This window comes from Pseudophryne corroboree, chromosome 3 (assembly GCF_028390025.1).
Source record: "Pseudophryne corroboree isolate aPseCor3 chromosome 3, aPseCor3.hap2, whole genome shotgun sequence".
NCBI classification, from domain to species: domain Eukaryota; kingdom Metazoa; phylum Chordata; class Amphibia; order Anura; family Myobatrachidae; genus Pseudophryne; species Pseudophryne corroboree.
The window spans coordinates 547,347,020-547,366,431 of record NC_086446.1 but is presented as its reverse complement, the minus strand read 5'-3'; the positions used below and the strand labels follow the sequence as shown (position 1 = coordinate 547,366,431).

Genomic DNA, 19,412 nt, shown 5'->3' with positions numbered 1-19,412 from the left:
TTATTTCTCTCTCTTCCTATTCATACATCTTTTTATAGGGAACGCTATTTACTCTAGATATATTATTTGCAATGACTATTACTATGTGAATGTAATTTCTGTATAACACCACAAGATGTCACTATTCAGCTATGAAAGTAGATAATTTTATAATTTTTTAATGAAGTTCATACAGATTTATATTAGGTTATATCTATATTGGCATCTACAGATAATTATTATTACATTGTCCTGCATATAGGATTGTTGAATATAACTATTTACTACTGTACTCATATATATTAGAGGAAAGAAATCTCTCCCTTTTTGTTTAAAAATATATGTATTTCCCTTTCAAGAACATATATATATCTCCTATATGTTTCTAACTTAGGGGATTAATACTTTTGGGCTCTCTCTTCCTCTCCTCTACTATATATTAATGTGTTTCCAACTGAGGGCAAAAATATGCCCACTATGGTTGCTGATGACGCGCCCGGACTGCGGGTATCAGTCACTTCCGGGAGTCACGTCACGGACGGATCTAGTCATGTGACCTAGACCTCGATGTGTACGTCGCGGCTCTCGCGGGCATTCAGGCCACTATCTCGAGAGCCGCGTCACATGGGGGATCCGGTCATGTGACTATGACCTCATTTCTTCCCCAGAGCCATCATGAGTATTACAGCCGATCACGTGTACACAAACAACGTCACGTGACAGGCGCTTTCTAACTCCAGAGCCTATCCTAGTCTGGTATGCGTTCCAGACATAGGAAATACACACATGCGGTCACATGATCGCAATAGTGAATCAGGAAATGCTCCTATTGTTCTAATTATTAATCTCAGTCAATAAGAAACAAAAGGGATTTCCGATTGCATATACACTTGTCTCCATATATTACCAATTAACAAAACTGGATATAGTTTTAAGTTTTATTTTTTATGTTAATTAATGATTTTAACCTAAGTACAGCTGTTAACAATGGGCAATCAGCACAGCCTTTAAAAAGGGCATCAGTACAATGGACACACATACACCTTGATGAAGCTGTTGACACAGCGAAACGCGTCGGTTTACAGAGGCCTCCACTACAACCAAAACCTCCTATCCTGGAATACGCCTAGAAGTCCTGCACGCCTGCAATGGGGAACTTGTTGGTGTCCACAAGAGGAGTTTGAGACCATGCTTTCAATAGGACTATAATTGTCCATAACCAAGCTTCAAAGGCTCTCCATCCACTCCATATGGACTCTACATCCCACAAGTGATATTTACACCCCTTGGACTGTGGCAACAATTTCCAAAGGATTCTTTACAGGAGACTGTGTGTGGCCTCTACAAGTGGTAATATACCGAATGAAGTGCTGTGCTGTGTTTGCCCTTTTTTATATATATATATATATATATATATATATAATTTTTTTTTTAAATTTCTAATTATATTTATGGTTGCAACCAAATATTTTATTTTGTATAAATAAAGAAGTTATATTGTTTTTATCCAGTATATAGCGCTGTATATCCTTTTCCAAGTATTTATTCTCAGGGACTAACTATCTCTGTCAACAGCTGCTTGGGTTAAACATCACATTTTGAAGCGCCGGGCTTATTACCTTGGTAATTTCTCCCTTGAATATTTAAAAAGAAGTGTAATGCAAAAAGTGTTTAAATTATGTACAAAACGTTTTGGAAGGTTAAAAAAGTACATAAATTGACATAAAATATCAATGAGAAAGGATATTTTTATTATTCATTTGCTGTTTAGTAGAGAAAAAACACTTTGACATCAATTACTTATTATTTCTCAGGGAAAATAATTATGGCGGCAGTAGGTTTTGAACCAATTCCTCCAAAGAATCTGGAACTTTAATCCAGCACCTTAGACACTGCTGATTTTTAGCTAATGCATCTGGATCATATTGATCAGATGTTGAGGAGAAATGACTTTATTATTATTGATTTTCTTATTAGTGGAGAAAAACACATTGCCATCACTGACTGACATTTTCATAGTAAAATCATTATGGAAGCAGTGGGATTCAGACCCACGCCTCCAGAGAGACTGGAACCTAAATCCAGTGCCTTAGACCACTCACCCTTGCTACCCCATGGATACCTTTGACTCAAAGCTCAAGGTTCTGGATCATATAGTTAAGATTACAAGAAAAAATTGTGTAGTTATAAATCAATACTTGAAAAGAAGTGTCATGTTAAAAGTGTTTAAAATACAAAAATTTAAAAAAGGTACAAAATTAGCAGACAATATTAATTAGAAAGGATTTTTTATTATTGACTTGCTGTTTAGTGGAGAAAAACACTTTGACATCAATGACAGTCGTTTTATCTTGAAAATAATTATGACAGCAGTGGAATTTGAACCCATGCCTCCAAACAGACTGGAGCCTTAATGCAGCATCTTAGACCGCTCAGCCACATTTCTACCTTGACTCCATAGCTCATAGTTTATAATTTTACATATTATTTTTACATTTTGAGAAGACTCTTGAAATTATGACAAACTGTTTTAAAATCTAGGGCAGATGAACTTTTTAACCTACCAATATTTTATTTTAGCAGCTTAGTGGCCTTAGACCGCTCGGCCATGGTACCAAATGAACACTCTTAGCTCACAGATCTGGGCCATATAGCACAGATTACAGTACAAACATTTTTTTTGTTTTAAATAAATACTTAAAAAGAAGTGTCATACCAAAAGTGTTTAAGTTATGTACAAAAAGTTTTGGAAGGTTAAAAAAGTACATCAATTGACATAAAATATTAATGAGAAAGGATTTTTTTATTATTCATTTGCTGTTTAGTAAAGAAAAACACTTTGACATCAATGACTTATTTTTTCTTAGGAAAAATAATTATGGCGGCAGTAGGTTTTGATCCAAAGCCTCCAAAGAAACTGGAACCTTAATCCAGCACCTTAGACACTGCTGATTTTTAGCTCATGCATCTGGATCATATCAATCAGCTATTGAGGAGAAAAGTCTTTATTATTATTGTTTTTCTTATTAGTGGAGAAAAACATTTCGTCATCACTGACTGATGTTTTCATAGTAAAATCATTATGGCAGCAGTGGGATTTGAACACACGCCTCCAGAGAGACTGGAGCCTAAATCCAGCGCCTTAGACCGCTCGGCCATGCTACCACATGGACCTGTTTGACCGAATGCTCACAGTTCTGGATCATACAGTTGAGATTACAGGGAAAAAATGTGTTGTTTTAAATCAATACTTGAAAAGAAGTGTCATGTTACAAGTATTTAAAATATTTAAAATACAAAAAGTTAAGGAAGCATAAAAAAGGTACAAAATTAGTAGACAATATTAATGAGTAAGGATTTTTTATTATTGATTTGCTGTTTAGTAGAGTAAAACAGTTTGACATCAATAAATGTCATTTTCTCTTGAAAATAATTATGGCAGCAGTTGGATTTGAACCCACGCCTCCAAAGAGACTGGAGCCTTAATCCAGCGCCTTAGACCGCTCGGCCATGCTACCACATATCTATTTTGGCTCCAAAGGTCATAGTTTATTATTTTACATATTATTTTTAAAGTTTGAGAAGACTCTTGAAATTGTGATAAACTGTTTTAAAATCTAGGACAGATGATGAACTTTTCAACCTTCCAATATTTTACTTTAGCAACTTAGTGGCATTAGACCGCTCGGCCATGGTACCACATGGACACTCTTAGCTCACAGATCTGGGTCATATAGCTCAGGTTACAGTAAAAACATTTTTTTTAAATCAATATTTAAAAAGAAGTGTAATGCAAAAAGTGTTTAAATTATGTATAAAACGTTTTGGAAGGTTAAAAAAGTACATAAATTGACATAAAATATCAATGAGAAAGGATATTTTTATTATTCATTTGCTGTTTAGTAGAGAAAAAACACTTTGACATCAATTACTTATTTTTTCTCAGGGAAAATAATTATGGCGGCAGTAGGTTTTGAACCAATTCCTCCAAAGAATATGGAACTTTAATCCAGCACCTTAGACACTGCTGATTTTTAGCTAATGCATCTGGATCATATTGATCAGATGTTGAGGAGAAAGGACTTTATTATTATTGATTTTCTTATTAGTGGAGAAAAACACATTGCCATCACTGACTGACATTTTCATAGTAAAATCATTATGGAAGCAGTGGGATTCAGACCCACGCCTCCAGAGAGACTGGAACCTAAATCCAGTGCCTTAGACCACTCGCACTTGCTACCCCATGGATACTTTTGACTCAAAGCTCAGAGTTATGGATCATATAGTTAAGATTACAAGAAAAAATTGTGTAGTTATAAATCAATACTTGAAAAGAAGTGTCATGTTAAAAGTGTTTAAAATACAAAAAATTTAAAAAAGGTACAAAATTAGCAGACAATATTAATTAGAAAGGATTTTTTATTATTGACTTGCTGTTTAGTGGAGAAAAACACTTTGACATCAATGACAGTCGTTTTATCTTGAAAATAATTATGACAGCAGTGGAATTTGAACCCATGCCTCCAAACAGACTGGAGCCTTAATGCAGCATCTTAGACCGCTCAGCCACATTTCTACATTGACTCCATAGCTCATAGTTTATAATTTTACATATTATTTTTACATTTTGAGAAGACTCTTGAAATTATGATAAACTGTTTTAAAATCTAGGACAGATTATGAACTTTTTAACCTACCAATATTTTATTTTAGCAGCTTAGTGGCCTTAGACCGCTCGGCCATGGTACCAAATGAACACTCTTAGCTCACAGATCTAGGCCATATAGCACAGATTACAGTACAAACATTTTTTTTTTTTAAATAAATTCTTAAAAAGAAGTGTCATACCAAAAGTGTTTAAGTTATGTACAAAATGTTTTGGAAGGTTAAAAAAGTACATCAATTGACATAAAATATTAATGAGAAAGGATTTTTTTATTATTCATTTGCTGTTTAGTAAAGAAAAACACTTTGACATCAATGACTTATTTTTTCTTAGGAAAAATAATTATGGCGGCAGTAGGTTTTGATCCAAAGCCTCCAAAGAAACTGGAACCTTAATCCAGCACCTTAGACACTGCTGATTTTTAGCTCATGCATCTGGATCATATCAATCAGCTATTGAGGAGAAAAGTCTTTATTATTATTGTTTTTCTTATTAGTGGAGAAAAACATTTTGTCATCACTGACTGATGTTTTCATAGTAAAATCATTATGGCAGCAGTGGGATTTGAACCCACGCCTCCAGAGAGACTGGAGCCTAAATCCAGCGCCTTAGACCGCTCGGCCATGCTACCACATGGACCTGTTTGACCGAATGCTCACAGTTCTGGATCATACAGTTGAGATTACAGGGAAAAATGTGTTGTTTTAAATCAATACTTGAAAAGAAGTGTCATGTTACAAGCATTTAAAATACAAAAAGTTAAGGAAGCATAAAAAAGGTACAAAATTAGTAGACAATATTAATGAGTAAGGATTTTTTATTATTGATTTGCTGTTTAGTAGAGTAAAACAGTTTGACATCAATAAATGTCATTTTCTCTTGAAAATAATTATGGCAGCAGTGGGATTTGAACCCACGCCTCCAAAGAGACTGGAGCCTTAATCCAGCACCTTAGACCGCTCGGCCATGCTACCACATATCTATTTTGGCTCCAAAGGTCATAGTTTATTATTTTACATATTATTTTTAAAGTTTGAGAAGACTCTTGAAATTGTGATAAACTGTTTTAAAATCTAGGACAGATGATGAACTTTTCAACCTTCCAATATTTTACTTTAGCAACTTAGTGGCCTTAGACCGCTCGGCCATGGTACCACATGGACACTCTTAGCTCACAGATCTGGGTCATATAGCTCAGGTTACAGTAAAAACATTTTTTTAAATCAATATTTAAAAAGAAGTGTAATGCAAAAAGTGTTTAAATTATTTATAAAACGTTTTGGAAGGTTAAAAAAGTACATAAATTGACATAAAATATCAATGAGAAAGGATATTTTTATTATTCATTTGCTGTTTAGTAGAGAAAAAACACTTTGACATCAATTACTTATTTTTTCTCAGGGAAAATAATTATGGCGGCAGTAGGTTTTGAACCAATTCCTCCAAAGAATCTGGAACTTTAATCCAGCACCTTAGACACTGCTGATTTTTAGCTAATGCATCTGGATCATATTGATCAGATGTTGAGGAGAAAGGACTTTATTATTATTGATTTTCTTATTAGTGGAGAAAAACACATTGCCATCACTGACTGACATTTTCATAGTAAAATCATTATGGAAGCAGTGGGATTCAGACCCACGCCTCCAGAGGGACTGGAACCTAAATCCAGTGCCTTAGACCACTCGCCCTTGCTACCCCATGGATACTTTTGACTCAAAGCTCAGAGTTATGGATCATATAGTTAAGATTACAAGAAAAAATTGTGTAGTTATAAATCAATACTTGAAAAGAAGTGTCATGTTAAAAGTGTTTAAAATACAAAAATTTAAAAAAGGTACAAAATTAGCAGACAATATTAATTAGAAAGGATTTTTTATTATTGACTTGCTGTTTAGTGGAGAAAAACACTTTGACATCAATGACAGTCGTTTTATCTTGAAAATAATTATGACAGCAGTGGAATTTGAACCCATGCCTCCAAACAGACTGGAGCCTTAATGCAGCATCTTAGACCGCTCAGCCACATTTCTACATTGACTCCATAGCTCATAGTTTATAATTTTACATATTATTTTTACATTTTGAGAAGACTCTTGAAATTATGATAAACTGTTTTAAAATCTAGGGCAGATGATGAACTTTTTAACCTACCAATATTTTATTTTAGCAGCTTAGTGGCCTTAGACCGCTCGGCCATGGTACCAAATGAACACTCTTAGCTCACAGATCTGGGCCATATAGCACAGATTACAGTACAAACATTTTTTTTTTGTTTTAAATAAATTCTTAAAAAGAAGTGTCATACCAAAAGTGTTTAAGTTATGTACAAAATGTTTTGGAAGGTTAAAAAAGTACATCAATTGACATAAAATATTAATGAGAAAGGATTTTTTTATTATTCATTTGCTGTTTAGTAAAGAAAAACACTTTGACATCAATGACTTATTTTTTCTTAGGAAAAATAATTATGGCGGCAGTAGGTTTTGATCCAAAGCCTCCAAAGAAACTGGAATCTTAATCCAGCACCTTAGACACTGCTGATTTTTAGCTCATGCATCTGGATCATATCAATCAGCTATTGAGGAGAAAAGTCTTTATTATTATTGTTTTTCTTATTAGTGGAGAAAAACATTTTGTCATCACTGACTGATGTTTTCATAGTAAAATCATTATGGCAGCAGTGGAATTTGAACCCACGCCTCCAGAGAGACTGGAGCCTAAATCCAGCACCTTAGACCGCTCAGCCATGCTACCACATGGACCTGTTTGACCAAATGCTCACAGTTCTGGATCTTACAGTTGAGGTTACAGGGAAAAAATGTGTTGTTTTAAATCAATACTTGAAAAGAAGTGTCATGTTACAAGTATTTAAAATACAAAAAGTTAAGGAAGCATAAAAAAGGTACAAAATTAGTAGACAATATTAATGAGTAAGGATTTTTTATTATTGATTTGCTGTTTAGTAGAGTAAAACAGTTTGACATCAATAAATGTCATTTTCTCTTGAAAATAATTATGGCAGCAGTGTGATTTGAACCCATGCCTCCAAAGAGACTGGAGCCTTAATCCAGCGCTTTAGACCGCTCGGCCATGCTACCACATATCTAGTTTGGCTCCAAAGGTCATAGTTTATTATTTTACATATTATTTTTAAAGTTTGAGAAGACTCTTGAAATTGTGATAAACTGTTTTAAAATCTAGGACAGATGATGAACTTTTCAACCTTCCAATATTTTACTTTAGCAACTTAGTGGCCTTAGTCCGCTCGGCCATGGTACCACATGGACACTCTTAGCTCACAGATCTGGGTCATATAGCTCAGGTTACATTAAAAACATTTTTTTAAATCAATATTTAAAAAGAAGTGTAATGCAAAAAGTGTTTAAATTATGTACAAAACGTTTTGGAAGGTTAAAAAAAGTACATAAATTGACATAAAATATCAATGAGAAAGGATATTTTTATTATTCATTTGCTGTTTAGTAGAGAAAAAACACTTTGACATCAATTACTTATTTTTTCTCAGGGAAAATAATTATGGCGGCAGTAGGTTTTGAACCAATTCCTCCAAAGAATCTGGACCTTTAATCCAGCACCTTAGACACTGCTGATTTTTAGCTAATGCATCTGGATCATATTGATCAGATGTTGAGGAGAAAGGACTTTATTATTATTGATTTTCTTATTAGTGGAGAATAACACATTGCCATCACTGACTGACATTTTCATAGTAAAATCATTATGGAAGCAGTGGGATTCAGACTCACGCCTCCAGAGAGACTGGAACCTAAATCCAGTGCCTTAGACCACTCGCCCTTGCTACCCCATGGATACTTTTGACTCAAAGCTCAGAGTTATGGATCATATAGTTAAGATTACAAGAAAAAATTGTGTAGTTATAAATCAATACTTGAAAAGAAGTGTCATGTTAAAAGTGTTTAAAATACAAAAATTTAAAAAAGGTACAAAATTAGCAGACAATATTAATTAGAAAGGATTTTTTATTATTGACTTGCTGTTTAGTGGAGAAAAACACTTTGACATCAATGACAGTCGTTTTATCTTGAAAATAATTATGACAGCAGTGGAATTTGAACCCATGCCTCCAAACAGACTGGAGCCTTAATGCAGCATCTTAGACCGCTCAGCCACATTTCTACCTTGACTCAATAGCTCATAGTTTATAATTTTACATATTATTTTTACATTTTGAGAAGACTCTTGAAATTATGATAAACTGTTTTAAAATCTAGGGCAGATGATGAACTTTTTAACCTACCAATATTTTATTTTAGCAGCTTAGTGGCCTTAGACCGCTCGGCCATGGTACCAAATGAACACTCTTAGCTCACAGATCTGGGCCATATAGCACAGATTACAGTACAAACATTTTTTTTTGTTTTAAATAAATTCTTAAAAAGAAGTGTCATACCAAAAGTGTTTAAGTTATGTACAAAATGTTTTGGAAGGTTAAAAAAGTACATCAATTGACATAAAATATTAATGAGAAAGGATTTTTTTATTATTCATTTGCTGTTTAGTAAAGAAAAACACTTTGACATCAATGACTTATTTTTTCTTAGGAAAAATAATTATGGCGGCAGTAGGTTTTGATTCAAAGCCTCCAAAGAAACTGGAACCTTAATCCAGCACCTTAGACACTGCTGATTTTTTGCTCATGCATCTGGATCATATCAATCAGCTATTGAGGAGAAAAGTGTTTATTATTATTGTTTTTCTTATTAGTGGAGAAAAACATTTTGTCATCACTGACTGATGTTTTCATAGTAAAATCATTATGGCAGCAGTGGGATTTGAACCCACGCCTCCAGAGAGTCTGGAGCCTAAATCCAGTTCCTTAGACCGCTCGGCCATGCTACCACATGGACCTGTTTGACCGAATGATCACAGTTCTGGATCATACAGTTGAGATTACAGGGAAAAAATGTGTTGTTTTAAATCAATACTTGAAAAGAAGTGTCATGTTACAAGTATTTAAAATACAAAAAGTTAAGGAAGCATAAAAAAGGTACAAAATTAGTAGACAATATTAATGAGTAAGGATTTTTTATTATTGATTTGCTGTTTAGTAGAGTAAAACATTTTGACATCAATAAATGTCATTTTCTCTTGAAAATAATTATGGCAGCAGTGGGATTTGAACCCACGCCTCCAAAGAGACTGGAGCCTTAATCCAGCGCCTTAGACCGCTCGGCCATGCTACCACATATCTATTTTGGCTCCAAAGGTCATAGTTTATTATTTTACATATTATTTTTAAAGTTTGAGAAGACTCTTGAAATTGTGATAAACTGTTTTAAAATCTAGGACAGATGATGAACTTTTCAACCTTCCAATATTTTACTTTAGCAACTTAGTGGCCTTAGACCGCTCGGCCATGGTACCACATGGACACTCTTAGCTCACAGATCTGGGTCATATAGCTCAGGTTACAGTAAAAACATTTTTTTAAATCAATATTTAAAAAGAAGTGTAATGCAAAAAGTGTTTAAATTATGTACAAAACGTTTTGGAAGGTTAAAAAAGTACATAAATTGACATAAAATATCAATGAGAAAGGATATTTTTATTATTCATTTGCTGTTTAGTAGAGAAAAAACACTTTGACATCAATTACTTATTTTTTCTCAGGGAAAATAATTATGGCGGCAGTAGGTTTTGAACCAATTCCTCCAAAGAATCTGGAACTTTAATCCAGCACTTTAGACACTGCTGATTTTTAGCTAATGCATCTGGATCATATTGATCAGATGTTGAGGAGAAAGGACTTTATTATTATTGATTTTCTTATTAGTGGAAAAAAACACATTGCCATCACTGACTGACATTTTTATAGTAAAATCATTATGGAAGCAGTGGGATTCAGACCCACGCCTCCAGAGGGACTGGAACCTAAATCCAGTGCCTTAGACCACTCGCCCTTGCTACCCCATGGATACTTTTGACTCAAAGCTCAGAGTTATGGATCATATAGTTAAGATTACAAGAAAAAATTGTGTAGTTATAAATCAATACTTGAAAAGAAGTGTCATGTTAAAAGTGTTTAAAATACAAAAATTTAAAAAAGGTACAAAATTAGCAGACAATATTAATTAGAAAGGATTTTTTATTATTGACTTGCTGTTTAGTGGAGAAAAACACTTTGACATCAATGACAGTCGTTTTATCTTGAAAATAATTATGACAGCAGTGGAATTTGAACCCATGCCTCCAAACAGACTGGAGCCTTAATGCAGCATCTTAGACCGCTCAGCCACATTTCTACATTGACTCCATAGCTCATAGTTTATAATTTTACATATTATTTTTACATTTTGAGAAGACTCTTGAAATTATGATAAACTGTTTTAAAATCTAGGGCAGATGATGAACTTTTTAACCTACCAATATTTTATTTTAGCAGCTTAGTGGCCTTAGACCGCTCGGCCATGGTACCAAATGAACACTCTTAGCTCACAGATCTGGGCCATATAGCACAGATTACAGTACAAACATTTTTTTTTGTTTTAAATAAATTCTTAAAAAGAAGTGTCATACCAAAAGTGTTTAAGTTATGTACAAAATGTTTTGGAAGGTTAAAAAAGTACATCAATTGACATAAAATATTAATGAGAAAGGATTTTTTTATTATTCATTTGCTGTTTAGTAAAGAAAAACACTTTGACATCAATGACTTATTTTTTCTTAGGAAAAATAATTATGGCGGCAGTAGGTTTTGATCCAAAGCCTCCAAAGAAACTGGAATCTTAATCCAGCACCTTAGACACTGCTGATTTTTAGCTCATGCATCTGGATCATATCAATCAGCTATTGAGGAGAAAAGTCTTTATTATTATTGTTTTTCTTATTAGTGGAGAAAAACATTTTGTCATCACTGACTGATGTTTTCATAGTAAAATCATTATGGCAGCAGTGGAATTTGAACCCACGCCTCCAGAGAGACTGGAGCCTAAATCCAGCACCTTAGACCGCTCAGCCATGCTACCACATGGACCTGTTTGACCAAATGCTCACAGTTCTGGATCTTACAGTTGAGGTTACAGGGAAAAAATGTGTTGTTTTAAATCAATACTTGAAAAGAAGTGTCATGTTACAAGTATTTAAAATACAAAAAGTTAAGGAAGCATAAAAAAGGTACAAAATTAGTAGACAATATTAATGAGTAAGGATTTTTTTATTATTGATTTGCTGTTTAGTAGAGTAAAACAGTTTGACATCAATAAATGTCATTTTCTCTTGAAAATAATTATGGCAGCAGTGTGATTTGAACCCATGCCTCCAAAGAGACTGGAGCCTTAATCCAGCGCTTTAGACCGCTCGGCCATGCTACCACATATCTAGTTTGGCTCCAAAGGTCATAGTTTATTATTTTACATATTATTTTTAAAGTTTGAGAAGACTCTTGAAATTGTGATAAACTGTTTTAAAATCTAGGACAGATGATGAACTTTTCAACCTTCCAATATTTTACTTTAGCAACTTAGTGGCCTTAGTCCGCTCGGCCATGGTACCACATGGACACTCTTAGCTCACAGATCTGGGTCATATAGCTCAGGTTACATTAAAAACATTTTTTTAAATCAATATTTAAAAAGAAGTGTAATGCAAAAAGTGTTTAAATTATGTACAAAACGTTTTGGAAGGTTAAAAAAAGTACATAAATTGACATAAAATATCAATGAGAAAGGATATTTTTATTATTCATTTGCTGTTTAGTAGAGAAAAAACACTTTGACATCAATTACTTATTTTTTCTCAGGGAAAATAATTATGGCGGCAGTAGGTTTTGAACCAATTCCTCCAAAGAATCTGGACCTTTAATCCAGCACCTTAGACACTGCTGATTTTTAGCTAATGCATCTGGATCATATTGATCAGATGTTGAGGAGAAAGGACTTTATTATTATTGATTTTCTTATTAGTGGAGAATAACACATTGCCATCACTGACTGACATTTTCATAGTAAAATCATTATGGAAGCAGTGGGATTCAGACTCACGCCTCCAGAGAGACTGGAACCTAAATCCAGTGCCTTAGACCACTCGCCCTTGCTACCCCATGGATACTTTTGACTCAAAGCTCAGAGTTATGGATCATATAGTTAAGATTACAAGAAAAAATTGTGTAGTTATAAATCAATACTTGAAAAGAAGTGTCATGTTAAAAGTGTTTAAAATACAAAAATTTAAAAAAGGTACAAAATTAGCAGACAATATTAATTAGAAAGGATTTTTTATTATTGACTTGCTGTTTAGTGGAGAAAAACACTTTGACATCAATGACAGTCGTTTTATCTTGAAAATAATTATGACAGCAGTGGAATTTGAACCCATGCCTCCAAACAGACTGGAGCCTTAATGCAGCATCTTAGACCGCTCAGCCACATTTCTACCTTGACTCAATAGCTCATAGTTTATAATTTTACATATTATTTTTACATTTTGAGAAGACTCTTGAAATTATGATAAACTGTTTTAAAATCTAGGGCAGATGATGAACTTTTTAACCTACCAATATTTTATTTTAGCAGCTTAGTGGCCTTAGACCGCTCGGCCATGGTACCAAATGAACACTCTTAGCTCACAGATCTGGGCCATATAGCACAGATTACAGTACAAACATTTTTTTTTGTTTTAAATAAATTCTTAAAAAGAAGTGTCATACCAAAAGTGTTTAAGTTATGTACAAAATGTTTTGGAAGGTTAAAAAAGTACATCAATTGACATAAAATATTAATGAGAAAGGATTTTTTTATTATTCATTTGCTGTTTAGTAAAGAAAAACACTTTGACATCAATGACTTATTTTTTCTTAGGAAAAATAATTATGGCGGCAGTAGGTTTTGATTCAAAGCCTCCAAAGAAACTGGAACCTTAATCCAGCACCTTAGACACTGCTGATTTTTTGCTCATGCATCTGGATCATATCAATCAGCTATTGAGGAGAAAAGTGTTTATTATTATTGTTTTTCTTATTAGTGGAGAAAAACATTTTGTCATCACTGACTGATGTTTTCATAGTAAAATCATTATGGCAGCAGTGGGATTTGAACCCACGCCTCCAGAGAGTCTGGAGCCTAAATCCAGTTCCTTAGACCGCTCGGCCATGCTACCACATGGACCTGTTTGACCGAATGATCACAGTTCTGGATCATACAGTTGAGATTACAGGGAAAAAATGTGTTGTTTTAAATCAATACTTGAAAAGAAGTGTCATGTTACAAGTATTTAAAATACAAAAAGTTAAGGAAGCATAAAAAAGGTACAAAATTAGTAGACAATATTAATGAGTAAGGATTTTTTATTATTGATTTGCTGTTTAGTAGAGTAAAACATTTTGACATCAATAAATGTCATTTTCTCTTGAAAATAATTATGGCAGCAGTGGGATTTGAACCCACGCCTCCAAAGAGACTGGAGCCTTAATCCAGCGCCTTAGACCGCTCGGCCATGCTACCACATATCTATTTTGGCTCCAAAGGTCATAGTTTATTATTTTACATATTATTTTTAAAGTTTGAGAAGACTCTTGAAATTGTGATAAACTGTTTTAAAATCTAGGACAGATGATGAACTTTTCAACCTTCCAATATTTTACTTTAGCAACTTAGTGGCCTTAGACCGCTCGGCCATGGTACCACATGGACACTCTTAGCTCACAGATCTGGGTCATATAGCTCAGGTTACAGTAAAAACATTTTTTTAAATCAATATTTAAAAAGAAGTGTAATGCAAAAAGTGTTTAAATTATGTACAAAACGTTTTGGAAGGTTAAAAAAGTACATAAATTGACATAAAATATCAATGAGAAAGGATATTTTTATTATTCATTTGCTGTTTAGTAGAGAAAAAACACTTTGACATCAATTACTTATTTTTTCTCAGGGAAAATAATTATGGCGGCAGTAGGTTTTGAACCAATTCCTCCAAAGAATCTGGAACTTTAATCCAGCACTTTAGACACTGCTGATTTTTAGCTAATGCATCTGGATCATATTGATCAGATGTTGAGGAGAAAGGACTTTATTATTATTGATTTTCTTATTAGTGGAAAAAAACACATTGCCATCACTGACTGACATTTTTATAGTAAAATCATTATGGAAGCAGTGGGATTCAGACCCACGCCTCCAGAGGGACTGGAACCTAAATCCAGTGCCTTAGACCACTCGCCCTTGCTACCCCATGGATACTTTTGACTCAAAGCTCAGAGTTATGGATCATATAGTTAAGATTACAAGAAAAAATTGTGTAGTTATAAATCAATACTTGAAAAGAAGTGTCATGTTAAAAGTGTTTAAAATACAAAAATTTAAAAAAGGTACAAAATTAGCAGACAATATTAATTAGAAAGGATTTTTTATTATTGACTTGCTGTTTAGTGGAGAAAAACACTTTGACATCAATGACAGTCGTTTTATCTTGAAAATAATTATGACAGCAGTGGAATTTGAACCCATGCCTCCAAACAGACTGGAGCCTTAATGCAGCATCTTAGACCGCTCAGCCACATTTCTACATTGACTCCATAGCTCATAGTTTATAATTTTACATATTATTTTTACATTTTGAGAAGACTCTTGAAATTATGATAAACTGTTTTAAAATCTAGGGCAGATGATGAACTTTTTAACCTACCAATATTTTATTTTAGCAGCTTAGTGGCCTTAGACCGCTCGGCCATGGTACCAAATGAACACTCTTAGCTCACAGATCTGGGCCATATAGCACAGATTACAGTACAAACATTTTTTTTTGTTTTAAATAAATTCTTAAAAAGAAGTGTCATACCAAAAGTGTTTAAGTTATGTACAAAATGTTTTGGAAGGTTAAAAAAGTACATCAATTGACATAAAATATTAATGAGAAAGGATTTTTTTATTATTCATTTGCTGTTTAGTAAAGAAAAACACTTTGACATCAATGACTTATTTTTTCTTAGGAAAAATAATTATGGCGGCAGTAGGTTTTGATCCAAAGCCTCCAAAGAAACTGGAATCTTAATCCAGCACCTTAGACACTGCTGATTTTTAGCTCATGCATCTGGATCATATCAATCAGCTATTGAGGAGAAAAGTCTTTATTATTATTGTTTTTCTTATTAGTGGAGAAAAACATTTTGTCATCACTGACTGATGTTTTCATAGTAAAATCATTATGGCAGCAGTGGAATTTGAACCCACGCCTCCAGAGAGACTGGAGCCTAAATCCAGCACCTTAGACCGCTCAGCCATGCTACCACATGGACCTGTTTGACCAAATGCTCACAGTTCTGGATCTTACAGTTGAGGTTACAGGGAAAAAATGTGTTGTTTTAAATCAATACTTGAAAAGAAGTGTCATGTTACAAGTATTTAAAATACAAAAAGTTAAGGAAGCATAAAAAAGGTACAAAATTAGTAGACAATATTAATGAGTAAGGATTTTTTTATTATTGATTTGCTGTTTAGTAGAGTAAAACAGTTTGACATCAATAAATGTCATTTTCTCTTGAAAATAATTATGGCAGCAGTGTGATTTGAACCCATGCCTCCAAAGAGACTGGAGCCTTAATCCAGCGCTTTAGACCGCTCGGCCATGCTACCACATATCTAGTTTGGCTCCAAAGGTCATAGTTTATTATTTTACATATTATTTTTAAAGTTTGAGAAGACTCTTGAAATTGTGATAAACTGTTTTAAAATCTAGGACAGATGATGAACTTTTCAACCTTCCAATATTTTACTTTAGCAACTTAGTGGCCTTAGTCCGCTCGGCCATGGTACCACATGGACACTCTTAGCTCACAGATCTGGGTCATATAGCTCAGGTTACATTAAAAACATTTTTTTAAATCAATATTTAAAAAGAAGTGTAATGCAAAAAGTGTTTAAATTATGTACAAAACGTTTTGGAAGGTTAAAAAAAGTACATAAATTGACATAAAATATCAATGAGAAAGGATATTTTTATTATTCATTTGCTGTTTAGTAGAGAAAAAACACTTTGACATCAATTACTTATTTTTTCTCAGGGAAAATAATTATGGCGGCAGTAGGTTTTGAACCAATTCCTCCAAAGAATCTGGACCTTTAATCCAGCACCTTAGACACTGCTGATTTTTAGCTAATGCATCTGGATCATATTGATCAGATGTTGAGGAGAAAGGACTTTATTATTATTGATTTTCTTATTAGTGGAGAATAACACATTGCCATCACTGACTGACATTTTCATAGTAAAATCATTATGGAAGCAGTGGGATTCAGACTCACGCCTCCAGAGAGACTGGAACCTAAATCCAGTGCCTTAGACCACTCGCCCTTGCTACCCCATGGATACTTTTGACTCAAAGCTCAGAGTTATGGATCATATAGTTAAGATTACAAGAAAAAATTGTGTAGTTATAAATCAATACTTGAAAAGAAGTGTCATGTTAAAAGTGTTTAAAATACAAAAATTTAAAAAAGGTACAAAATTAGCAGACAATATTAATTAGAAAGGATTTTTTATTATTGACTTGCTGTTTAGTGGAGAAAAACACTTTGACATCAATGACAGTCGTTTTATCTTGAAAATAATTATGACAGCAGTGGAATTTGAACCCATGCCTCCAAACAGACTGGAGCCTTAATGCAGCATCTTAGACCGCTCAGCCACATTTCTACCTTGACTCAATAGCTCATAGTTTATAATTTTACATATTATTTTTACATTTTGAGAAGACTCTTGAAATTATGATAAACTGTTTTAAAATCTAGGGCAGATGATGAACTTTTTAACCTACCAATATTTTATTTTAGCAGCTTAGTGGCCTTAGACCGCTCGGCCATGGTACCAAATGAACACTCTTAGCTCACAGATCTGGGCCATATAGCACAGATTACAGTACAAACATTTTTTTTTTGTTTTAAATAAATTCTTAAAAAGAAGTGTCATACCAAAAGTGTTTAAGTTATGTACAAAATGTTTTGGAAGGTTAAAAAAGTACATCAATTGACATAAAATATTAATGAGAAAGGATTTTTTTATTATTCATTTGCTGTTTAGTAAAGAAAAACACTTTGACATCAATGACTTATTTTTTCTTAGGAAAAATAATTATGGCGGCAGTAGGTTTTGATTCAAAGCCTCCAAAGAAACTGGAACCTTAATCCAGCACCTTAGACACTGCTGATTTTTTGCTCATGCATCTGGATCATATCAATCAGCTATTGAGGAGAAAAGTGTTTATTATTATTGTTTTTCTTATTAGTGGAGAAAAACATTTTGTCATCACTGACTGATGTTTTCATAGTAAAATCATTATGGCAGCAGTGGGATTTGAACCCACGCCTCCAGAGAGTCTGGAGCCTAAATCCAGTTCCTTAGACCGCTCGGCCATGCTACCACATGGACCTGTTTGACCGAATGATCACAGTTCTGGATCATACAGTTGAGATTACAGGGAAAAAATGTGTTGTTTTAAATCAATACTTGAAAAGAAGTGTCATGTTACAAGTATTTAAAATACAAAAAGTTAAGGAAGCATAAAAAAGGTACAAAATTAGTAGACAATATTAATGAGTAAGGATTTTTTATTATTGATTTGCTGTTTAGTAGAGTAAAACATTTTGACATCAATAAATGTCATTTTCTCTTGAAAATAATTATGGCAGCAGTGGGATTTGAACCCACGCCTCCAAAGAGACTGGAGCCTTAATCCAGCGCCTTAGACCGCTCGGCCATGCTACCACATATCTATTTTGGCTCCAAAGGTCATAGTTTATTATTTTACATATTATTTTTAAAGTTTGAGAAGACTCTTGAAATTGTGATAAACTGTTTTAAAATCTAGGACAGATGATGAACTTTTCAACCTTCCAATATTTTACTTTAGCAACTTAGTGGCCTTAGACCGCTCGGCCATGGTACCACATGGACACTCTTAGCTCACAGATCTGGGTCATATAGCTCAGGTTACAGTAAAAACATTTTTTTAAATCAATATTTAAAAAGAAGTGTAATGCAAAAAGTGTTTAAATTATGTACAAAACGTTTTGGAAGGTTAAAAAAGTACATAAATTGACATAAAATATCAATGAGAAAGGATATTTTTATTATTCATTTGCTGTTTAGTAGAGAAAAAACACTTTGACATCAATTACTTATTTTTTCTCAGGGAAAATAATTATGGCGGCAGTAGGTTTTGAACCAATTCCTCCAAAGAATCTGGAACTTTAATCCAGCACTTTAGACACTGCTGATTTTTAGCTAATGCATCTGGATCATATTGATCAGATGTTGAGGAGAAAGGACTTTATTATTATTGATTTTCTTATTAGTGGAAAAAAACACATTGCCATCACTGACTGACATTTTTATAGTAAAATCATTATGGAAGCAGTGGGATTCAGACCCACGCCTCCAGAGGGACTGGAACCTAAATCCAGTGCCTTAGACCACTCGCCCTTGCTACCCCATGGATACTTTTGACTCAAAGCTCAGAGTTATGGATCATATAGTTAAGATTACAAGAAAAAATTGTGTAGTTATAAATCAATACTTGAAAAGAAGTGTCATGTTAAAAGTGTTTAAAATACAAAAATTTAAAAAAGGTACAAAATTAGCAGACAATATTAATTAGAAAGGATTTTTTATTATTGACTTGCTGTTTAGTGGAGAAAAACACTTTGACATCAATGACAGTCGTTTTATCTTGAAAATAATTATGACAGCAGTGGAATTTGAACCCATGCCTCCAAACAGACTGGAGCCTTAA

The 19,412-nt window shown here is 33.5% G+C and overlaps 16 non-coding genes across 16 annotated transcripts; all 16 read right to left on the bottom strand.

The window, feature by feature from the left end:
- Nucleotides 1-3,062: 3,062 nt before the first annotated feature.
- TRNAL-UAG (transfer RNA leucine (anticodon UAG)) lies at nt 3,063-3,144 on the bottom strand. The gene has a single exon. It is a non-coding gene; the product is annotated as a tRNA-Leu (tRNA).
- A 271-nt stretch (nt 3,145-3,415) lies between these two features.
- Nucleotides 3,416-3,497, bottom strand: TRNAL-AAG (transfer RNA leucine (anticodon AAG)). Its single transcript has one exon. It is a non-coding gene; the product is annotated as a tRNA-Leu (tRNA).
- Nucleotides 3,498-5,197: 1,700 nt separating this feature from the next.
- TRNAL-UAG (transfer RNA leucine (anticodon UAG)) lies at nt 5,198-5,279 on the bottom strand. Its single transcript has one exon. It is a non-coding gene; the product is annotated as a tRNA-Leu (tRNA).
- Nucleotides 5,280-5,540: 261 nt separating this feature from the next.
- TRNAL-AAG (transfer RNA leucine (anticodon AAG)) lies at nt 5,541-5,622 on the bottom strand. Its single transcript has one exon. It is a non-coding gene; the product is annotated as a tRNA-Leu (tRNA).
- A 1,701-nt stretch (nt 5,623-7,323) lies between these two features.
- On the bottom strand, nt 7,324-7,405 carry TRNAL-UAG (transfer RNA leucine (anticodon UAG)). Its single transcript has one exon. It is a non-coding gene; the product is annotated as a tRNA-Leu (tRNA).
- A 262-nt stretch (nt 7,406-7,667) lies between these two features.
- TRNAL-AAG (transfer RNA leucine (anticodon AAG)) lies at nt 7,668-7,749 on the bottom strand. The gene has a single exon. It is a non-coding gene; the product is annotated as a tRNA-Leu (tRNA).
- Nucleotides 7,750-9,450: 1,701 nt separating this feature from the next.
- On the bottom strand, nt 9,451-9,532 carry TRNAL-UAG (transfer RNA leucine (anticodon UAG)). The gene has a single exon. It is a non-coding gene; the product is annotated as a tRNA-Leu (tRNA).
- Nucleotides 9,533-9,794: 262 nt separating this feature from the next.
- TRNAL-AAG (transfer RNA leucine (anticodon AAG)) lies at nt 9,795-9,876 on the bottom strand. The gene has a single exon. It is a non-coding gene; the product is annotated as a tRNA-Leu (tRNA).
- A 1,700-nt stretch (nt 9,877-11,576) lies between these two features.
- TRNAL-UAG (transfer RNA leucine (anticodon UAG)) lies at nt 11,577-11,658 on the bottom strand. Its single transcript has one exon. It is a non-coding gene; the product is annotated as a tRNA-Leu (tRNA).
- Nucleotides 11,659-11,921: 263 nt separating this feature from the next.
- Nucleotides 11,922-12,003, bottom strand: TRNAL-AAG (transfer RNA leucine (anticodon AAG)). Its single transcript has one exon. It is a non-coding gene; the product is annotated as a tRNA-Leu (tRNA).
- Nucleotides 12,004-13,704: 1,701 nt separating this feature from the next.
- TRNAL-UAG (transfer RNA leucine (anticodon UAG)) lies at nt 13,705-13,786 on the bottom strand. The gene has a single exon. It is a non-coding gene; the product is annotated as a tRNA-Leu (tRNA).
- A 262-nt stretch (nt 13,787-14,048) lies between these two features.
- Nucleotides 14,049-14,130, bottom strand: TRNAL-AAG (transfer RNA leucine (anticodon AAG)). The gene has a single exon. It is a non-coding gene; the product is annotated as a tRNA-Leu (tRNA).
- Nucleotides 14,131-15,830: 1,700 nt separating this feature from the next.
- On the bottom strand, nt 15,831-15,912 carry TRNAL-UAG (transfer RNA leucine (anticodon UAG)). The gene has a single exon. It is a non-coding gene; the product is annotated as a tRNA-Leu (tRNA).
- Nucleotides 15,913-16,175: 263 nt separating this feature from the next.
- TRNAL-AAG (transfer RNA leucine (anticodon AAG)) lies at nt 16,176-16,257 on the bottom strand. Its single transcript has one exon. It is a non-coding gene; the product is annotated as a tRNA-Leu (tRNA).
- A 1,702-nt stretch (nt 16,258-17,959) lies between these two features.
- TRNAL-UAG (transfer RNA leucine (anticodon UAG)) lies at nt 17,960-18,041 on the bottom strand. The gene has a single exon. It is a non-coding gene; the product is annotated as a tRNA-Leu (tRNA).
- Nucleotides 18,042-18,303: 262 nt separating this feature from the next.
- TRNAL-AAG (transfer RNA leucine (anticodon AAG)) lies at nt 18,304-18,385 on the bottom strand. The gene has a single exon. It is a non-coding gene; the product is annotated as a tRNA-Leu (tRNA).
- Between the last annotated feature and the right edge of the window lie 1,027 nt (nt 18,386-19,412).